The sequence below is a fragment of the Erithacus rubecula genome (genome assembly GCF_903797595.1).
Source record: "Erithacus rubecula genome assembly, chromosome: 6".
NCBI lineage: Eukaryota > Metazoa > Chordata > Aves > Passeriformes > Muscicapidae > Erithacus > Erithacus rubecula.
Window position 1 is genome coordinate 24389084 of NC_136688.1, and position 8647 is coordinate 24397730.

The 8647-nt window shown below is 42.2% G+C and overlaps 1 long non-coding RNA gene across 1 annotated transcript; it reads left to right on the forward strand.

The window, feature by feature from the left end:
- The first annotated feature begins 1612 nt into the window (after positions 1–1612).
- Positions 1613–8087, forward strand: LOC306803100. The gene is made up of 4 exons (XR_013774554.1): positions 1613–1741; positions 6328–6363; positions 7084–7176; positions 7947–8087. It is a non-coding gene; the product is annotated as an uncharacterized lncRNA (long non-coding RNA).
- Positions 8088–8647: the final 560 nt, after the last annotated feature.

Sequence of the window (8647 nt, forward strand, 5' to 3'; positions counted from 1 at the left end):
ATACTCCTTTATTCTGCTGGCAGAATCCAGTGCACAACATGAACTCCAGAAGAGGACAGGCAGGGCTTGTTTATGACATTTGTTCCTACAAGCTCCCACCTCAGATGTCAGATATTTTTGCTAATGTGCTTGAAGGTGAACACAAGTGGTCTTAACAAATGTACTGAAAAAAAACCCCCCAAAACACAATCAAATCAAAGAACAACCAACCTTCCTACAATAAAAAATTCTCAACTATCAGAATCAAACTTTGCCATTACCAGAATAAATCATATCTAAATAAGTATTTTACTCAATATTCTGAAAACTGTAACATCTAGCTTAAAATGCAGTAGACAGAGGAGTTTTAGAAACCTGAGATCTTAAATTTATTAAATTTTAAATTGTTCAAAACTAAGCTGTACAGATAAAAGCAGATTCCCACAAAAGTAGTATTTTTAGTATACCTGGTTGCTTCTAGAAGTATTTTGTGTTGAGACCAGGTCATCTTGAAGGTCAAAGTGTTGGCAGCTCAGAGGCATAGTTAAATATTTCATCTTTGTCTTTAAAAAAGTAGTATAAGGTATAGGATTTTAAATACAGGTGAACCATGCTCCAGTCTACTGAGGGATAATCTCTTTTCAAATCTGCAGCCATGAATTTATGCTGAGAGTGGCTGGAGGCTTGACTGCAGAAATACCTGGTTGCAGCCGGTTATCAGATTGTGAGACTGCAGAAAGCAGAAATAGGTTTGATATCTAATCAGTACTGAAACCTGTAGCCCTGTTAGCCTGACAACCCTGGGAAAAGAAAATAATTAAAATCCAGGATTTGACTCATGAAGAGCAGGAGTAAAAATCATGTTATTTTCCGTAACTTTACAATTGAACATAAAAACCTGCTTTTGGTTCTTTGAAACTGGAGCTTTGGTTGTAAATAGAATGTGTGTAGAATATTGGAGTTAGCCAAAGTGTTTTATTCCAGTCTGCTCTAAAACGTGACGCGGCAGAAAAGCGTTGTATTAAATGTTTTAACACACGTGTTACGATTTCGAGCGAAAGGGCTCGTAGTAATCTGGGATGAATCACGGTGAGACGGGGGTGTTTCTCGAGAGTTTTCTGAATGGGTACGTACTCCTCTTCACACTCTTCAATAAATCCACCTGTCAGCTTGAAGCGCAAAATTACCCCTGCTAAAAAAACATTTAAAAAATAATTATTTTTGCGGATGACACAAACCCCGTAGAATGACTGAAGGCAGAACGACTGAAGGCCGCCTTTCGGGCCGACACGATGCTCGGTGAGCTCAGCAGGTGCTGCAGGGCCGCCGGACCGGGACCCGCGTCCCCGCTGCCCTTCAATGCCCGAGCGGCCGGTGCGGGCGGGCATCCCAGCCCGGCCGCCTCGCGGCGCGGCCCCTTTAAATCCCCGTGGAGGTCACCGGGGGACTCGCCCCGACCAGTCCCGCTCGCCCGCCCGAGCCAATCCCGTCCCTGTGCCCTCCCCGGGGCCAATCAGAGGGAGTCGCCTTGGAGGCGGGAGGCCGGCCCCGTGATGGACGGCGCCGCTGGCCAATCGTCGCCGAAAGTCCAGGACTGATGCACAGACACGGCACCCAATAGGCTCGCGGCCGAGTGGGCGGGCCCGGGCGCAGCGAGCCCCCGCCGGGAGGCCGGGGGAAGGAGGGGAAGATGGCGGAGTGAGGGGCGGAGGAGGCGGAGGGGCCGGGCCGGCCGCGTCCCCGCGGCCTCGGCCGCGCTCAGGTGAGTGCGGCGGGAGCAGCGGCCGCGTCCAGCCTGGAGCCTGGTGCCGGACCCTTGACTGGGCTGGGACCGAGCGCCCGCGCACCCGCCTCCCCGTCCCGCCCCGTGATTGGGCTGGGCCCGGGCTCGGGCTCGTTCCCGCGGCGCCGGGCCGAGCAGTGGGAGCGGCTGGGCGCCCCGGCCGCGCCAGCCCGGAGCGGGGAGCGGCTGGTGTCCGTGTGGGGACGGACCGGAGCCGGAGCCGGAGCTGCAACCGAGCCCGTCCGACCCGCCCGCCGCCCTGAAAACTCCCAGCAACTTCGGCGCTGGGGACGAGGGCGTGCGGCAGCTCCGGCCCGGGCTGCAGCAGATGGCCGAGCGGGGAGCCTGACCCTGCACAGCCGAGCCCCGCTGCCCTCTGCGGACAGCTGCGGCGGCAGCGACCTGGCGAACGAGAATGAAATTTGTCATTGAAATGAGGCTTGGCGTCTCTGGCTGCAAGCACAGCGCTGAATGCAGCTACGCTGCTGGCAGCGTTCTTATTCATGCGATCTGTGGGCTGGATGCATTCTGCTGATCTGAATGGTTTTATCTTTTTATGATGTCTGTAGTGCTGACAAGGGAGTGCACAAAGGGGATGGCTTCCTAGCTGTTTGACGAAACCAGAAGGTACAAATAATCTACCATGTAAAACGAGTTCTATGGAAAGTGGAGAGATTATATTTCGTTTAGCCTTGTAAATTCGTGTGCTCGTTGATAATATGGTAAAAAGAATTTAACACACCATGAAACATGTGACTTTCCAAGTTAGTCCCATGCAGGCTAGGTATGCCCTGACTTGTTCAAAATTGTTCGTGGTATTTTGTGCTAGAGAATGGTACTTAGTTTAAATTTGAAGAAAAAAAAGATGAGGGCATGAGCACTTCTTAGTGAAAGCAAAAGAATTGGTGTCACTAGCATGAGGTTCCTCACGTTCTATGTTTGATAGCAGTACTTAAAATCTCGAGTTGGTCATAGAATTGTGACTTCATTTTCAGTCTGCATGTCAGGTAAAAGAAAAAAGTTGAAGTGGTTAAATGAGAAATACAGCTTCAGATTTTGTGGAGACATGGTGTGTTAGCATGCATGGCCTAATAATGAAATAGTTATTTGCAACTGGTAAAATAACTCGAAATGAAATATAAGCATCTCTGTCTTAATTAGTTCTGAAAGCAGTAGCTACTTAGGAGAAAAATTTCCTGAGGAACATTTTACTGATTTTCGTGTGCAGCATTTCTCATGTAGTAACAGAAATAGCAGCTTAGGAGCAACAGAACATGGCACAATATGCTGCTACTAATGAATATTCCTACTTATACATGTCTGTGTATGAACTTTTAAAATATGCCAGGGGATTTGTCTTTGGCATACTACACATAAAGATAATTCTGTTTTATATTATCATGAGATGAGGATAAGCAGTCAGTTTGCTTTTGTGTGAAATTGTACACTACTTTAGCAGTAAGAAACTCATATGGATTAATATTTGTTCTTAATTGCTTTCAATGCACAAGAGCTGTGAGAAGTGGTATCTTAAAAAATAAGATCAGAATTTCCTGTTGCTCTGGTATATGTCAAATCAATATGCATTGCTTTACAGTCTTGCCCACAGTGCTGTGAATCTGCAGTGTGAAATTTTCCATGAACAGGCTATGCATCTCATGGTGGACCTCACCTCTTATTCAGGGGTGTCAAAAGTCCTGGGCCAGCCAAGGCTAAAAAGTCCTAACCAAGTTTGTGAAGAATCTGGAGTATCACTTAACACCTCCCACGTTCATTCTTAAAAACTAAAAAAGGAGCAGTGTTTGAAACCAGTCCTGACAGACTGGTAATGCCAGAGGTTATGTGAGTGCAAGATGCAAAACCTGCACAGTTTTCAGGCAATTAAAAATAAGAAGAGGATTTTTCTAGAATAGAATGTGGAAGAAGGGTTGGTTTTTTTTGCCTGAACAGTATTCCTAGAGCACATTCCTGCAGTGTGTGTATCATGGAATTGGAAGCTCATCTTTAAGCAGTTTTCCTTGGTTTCTCTGCATGGTAGGAAATACCATTACAGTATTGTACCAACAATGAAGCAGGAAACTTAGTAAAAGAGGAAAGGGGTTTTATTTAAAGGTACAGAGTGAAACAAAAAAAAACATAATGTGGAGTATGTGTGGTGCCTGAGATATCTCTACAGCAGCATGCTATGGATCCAACAGTCTGGCAGCCTGTGTTGACAGGGGACATCAGCTGACAGGTCCTTACTGTCTCCTGGCCTCTTCCTAGGCTGGCAGCCATTCAGATGTGCCTTTGTGTACTCTTGTGGAGGGGACATTGGCCTGTGTCCCTACATTGTCCTGACTCTGTGGGTTATCTCCAGATCTGGGTGTCTTCTGAAGTGGCAGGGGGATGTGGCTGCTAACTTGGGTGCTGCTAACATAAACCCCTTAGAGCCCAGATCCTGCTCAGTGTTAGGTTTGGTCCCTCCACACTCAGGCACTCCCATTCTTTCTCCACTCTTAGACTGTCTTTTACAAGTTCTCTTGTAGCTTGAAATTGATGCCTAGTTCAAAGTTCCCTATAAAGTGAAAAGAGCATGAAGGCAGCTAATTATTTTGTGGGACTGTAAGCTACTTTCTATCGTATTTGTGTTTATAATTTAAGCATTTGTCATTGTGCATTTTCCAGCTTAAATTTGTCAGTTTTTAAGCCATGGGAAAAATCCTACGTGACTTGCGATGTGTAGGGCTGATTTTGCTTTCTGTATCTCCATAAGTCTCTGCTATGCTTTCAATTTTTTGTGTTTTGGTCTTTTTAGATAAACCTGTTTCTGTGTGTTTCCTTCCTCACTTCCTCATACTTCTCAGGCTCTTCGCAAGAGAGGAGGAATCATCTTCTGAGTCCTTTTAATTCTGCTCATCTCCTGGAGCATTTGTGTCTGTGTAAGAGGCAAAGATAGTATTTTGGAAAGCCAGTTCTGATGGATCTCAGTTTTTGTTGCACCTTAAAACAGAGCGTGTGGGATGGAGTGAAAGTTGATTGTATAGCTGTGTACTGTTATATTAGTGTAGTCTCCAATTCCAGTGTGCTGATTGTGTCAGAACATGGACTTTTATGGGGTTTTTTTTTTCCTCCTGGTGGATTGGTAATACAGTATGTTAATATATATGAGAAGACAAGTATTGCAGTTTTGCTGGTGAATTTGTGAGGTATTTCTTCATCTCTTTTTGGCTTTGGAATTCCTGGAGTTAGCAAACTTCTTGGATACTGAATGTGAGATCTAAAGTTCATGGAAACTAATCTTTAGTTATGGTTGAGCAAGAAAAAAATGAATGTGCAATAGGTCAAGACTTAATGAAAATAATACTTTCTGAATTTTTAACAAATAAGGAGTCATGTAGGCAGTGTTGAGCTTTCACAATTCTTTCTTGCTCCACATCAATTGATTGTATGTTCAGTAAGGTATGAAACAAGAACAATAGCATTTTTTTCTTTGTAATGTTCACTAGTTTTTCTGAAGAGTTGATAGTGTCACCATCAGTCTCTGTGCCTGCTCATTTTCAATAACCTTGATGTATATCAGTTGCATTTGCAAGTTCTGTTGGACTGCTGTGAATTCCATGCTCACATAATTGATGAAAGTCAGCTAGACAGTGTATCAAGCAGAGTAGTTAAAAACTGGGGCATTCAAAGTCAGTGAACTTGTTAAAAAAAGTAGGTTAAAGCTAACTGAATTTCAGTGTTGGATGAACCATTTGTTTGCTTGAGTTGCTTTAAATCTCACCAGCTGCTTTTTTTATAAGACTTGCTTTATTGTTTAGTTTAGTTAATTCATAGTCTTAGTGAAAGAAGACCCAGCTTTTCAAAGATTGGATTGGTTTCTATTATGTAGTTTCCTTTATGACAAGGCAATTTGGGATTATTACCAATTAATTTCCAGTCCTGGTAACTGTTCCTTTTCAAGTCAATTCTTTTGTGAAGCATTTGCTGTTGGTTCCTCAAGGTCTCAAATTCCCATAGTGCTTAGCTGATTCTTGAGGGAAAATTTGATTAGAAAGGGTCAGAACTGATAGCATGGGAACCCTGAAATAGGAGTTGTCTGATGACTGGGGCTTTTCTGAAGGTCGAGGTGCATGGTGCTTGTAGAAATGCTGTGTTGTGCAGGAATGTGGAAGCTAATAGTACTTTGCTGAGGAATTTTAAATAGTTTCTGTGTGATGAGATAGTTCTGCTTGTAGCAATCCATTATTCTCCCAGTCAGGTTGTCATCTCAGCATCCTCACTACTATAGTTTGTTATTAAGGTGAAAGAGTTTTTTGCCTTACTGGAGACTGAATATGTGTCCATATCAGTTCCCATGAAACTGAAATGTGTGCATGCTCTTATTTAAAGTTTGTGCGTCCTGGCTCTTCCACATTTGGGTCCAGCTTGAAAAATAGCATCAGCATGTTTTAGGTAGGGAGTCTAAAATGTTATCTGGTTCATGGAAGGTGTGACTAATCTTTTGTGACTTCTGCAGATAATATGATCTGAGTTGGTTCCTAGATGCAAAATTAATTTTGTTTATTCATCTCTTTCTTTCTAAGCCCGCTGAAGAGGATGTGGAGTGATCAAAAATAATGGTAAGTACAATTGTAAGGTTATCCAATCCAGGTACTAAATATAAGGTATTAAGCTTATCAACTTTGTTGGCTGATTTAGTTGCCTTTTCCCTGATCAAAGAAATCTGTCATTGAGATTTTAATTTTTTGTAGTGTGCTTTCAGAGAACTGGAATGTTGCCACAGTGTAAGATTTCAGCTTGGAGTTCACCTTAAAGAAATACTGATTTGACTAGTATATAGACTAACAAGACTAAATGCTTTGAAAATTGTAAAATCCCTGTCCTGTGATGTCATTTGCTCTGCTGAGAAAAATTGTGTTGTATTAACTTGGAATAATTATCTTAAAAGTGCTATTTGTTAAATGATAGGATTGGAAGAATCCAAATGTATATTATCAAATAGAAAAAAAGTACATTCAAAATTTCTGAGATTACAATAAACTTCTGTAGTTTTGATTTGTTTTTTCCCAGTGAATGAAATGAAGGTATTCTGGTAGTTAAGGTTTGCAACAAAGGGCTGTATTCTGTTCTCAGCTTTGTCACACACCTTTGGCATGTTTTATTGCAGCTCTCCAGGTATGTTTTTCCACATCTTCATAAGAATAATACTTTCCCAACAGTCTTGAGTGTCGATGGTCCCTCAATCATCAGCTGAAATGTTTGAATGATTCAAGAGAGGTATCAATAGTGACATGTAGTATATTTCCATTTTCATGGTCTACTCTCTGCTTCTACCATAGGAGCTGAAAATTGCCACCAGAAGACTATTCCTGAACTTGGTCAACGGAATGGTTAAGGTCATTAAAATAAAGACAGGGAGAAGAGAGGAAGAGGTTAGTTATTCTCATGTTCTTGTATATGAAAAGGTTTTTTTTTCCCTTTTTTCCCTCTATTTTAGATCTCTTATTTTAGTGCAAGGGAGTGGTAATAAATATTTCTGGCAATAGCTGGGCAGGAGTGCACCCATGTTAGTTTACAACTTAATGCAAACATACCATGTCTTAACAGCTGCTGTGACTAGGTAGTACCAGGTGAATATCACTGATGGAAGGCCAGGAAGTCGTGGAAGGATGAGTTACTAAAATTTGCCTATGCTGTGGATACTTGGGGAGAAACAAGTAAAAGTAGGAACCTAATGTATGTGATCTTAAAACTGTTGTAAGTGTTCTTTTCCTCTCCAGCACTGGCAGTTTCATAGTTGGGTGATAGTTCTTGACATCTCTTTGAACTGTGACCTGCCAGAGCAGAGTACATGTGCTCTCTGCTGTGTGCACTCTGCTGCTACCTCGTTGTTGTCATGCTCTGTGTTGGAGACACAGTTGAAGCCCCACAGCTAATTAACACTGGTGTATTTTTAGCTGCATCACTTCTGAGTAAGTGTATAGTTCAGCATTTCTGAAGTGTTTCCTTAGCCAGCTTATGGAAATCTAAAGCTAGATATAAAATCTTACAGACTAAGGGATTATTGGCATTTGTGAAACCAGATAATTATATCCATCAGAGTCAAGCCTTCTAAGTGGTGAACTGCTGGGCATTTTAATGTTGAATGTATTTTATTTGGATTCCTGAACTGCTTTCCCTGTTTTTTAATTTGAAATTCCAGATCCTCTTCTAAGAAGGTGGCCCTCTTACTTGCTCAAAGGCTATAAAATGTGGATGTCACTCTTCTAGCAAGCAAAACCTGTCCTTCACTTCCATGGAGCTGAACGAACAAAGATCTCTCCACTTCTGTTTGAATCATCTCGCCCAACATTTGATTCACCAGATGACTTCAACCACAGAAGAAGCCCACTGTTTTATCAAAACTCAAAAGCAGAGTAACAGAAATCAGCATTTGTTTTCCTGAAAAAATGTTTTCTGTGCCAGCTCTTCATTCAGTTTGCTGCATTCTATTTTAAAATGAAAAATAGTTTGTAATCAGATGCAAGTGGAAGCTGGTATTTTTCATTGATATTTCCTTCTTAATTTTAGGAAGGTTAAGTACTTCGCTGTGTCAAATTGGAATTCCTAGCAGATAAAGTGTCTGCATGTATTACTGTGTGAGACTGACCTGATATATTTGAAAAGTTGCAGCAGGAAAACCAGAACATCTTCTGCTCTGACATGAGGAAGAAACTTATCAAACAACTAGGGGCATCTCATACAGGTATTTTCTAGCCCAGGTGCCAGGCTTGACTTTGTAGATAGATGTCAACTCACATAAAGCAGCTAATGCACAAGAACAAATACAGAATTATCTTGTCTATACTGTGTATCCCAGTATGTGATCAAAATGTATATTTGCATGTGTGAACCTCTGTAAGT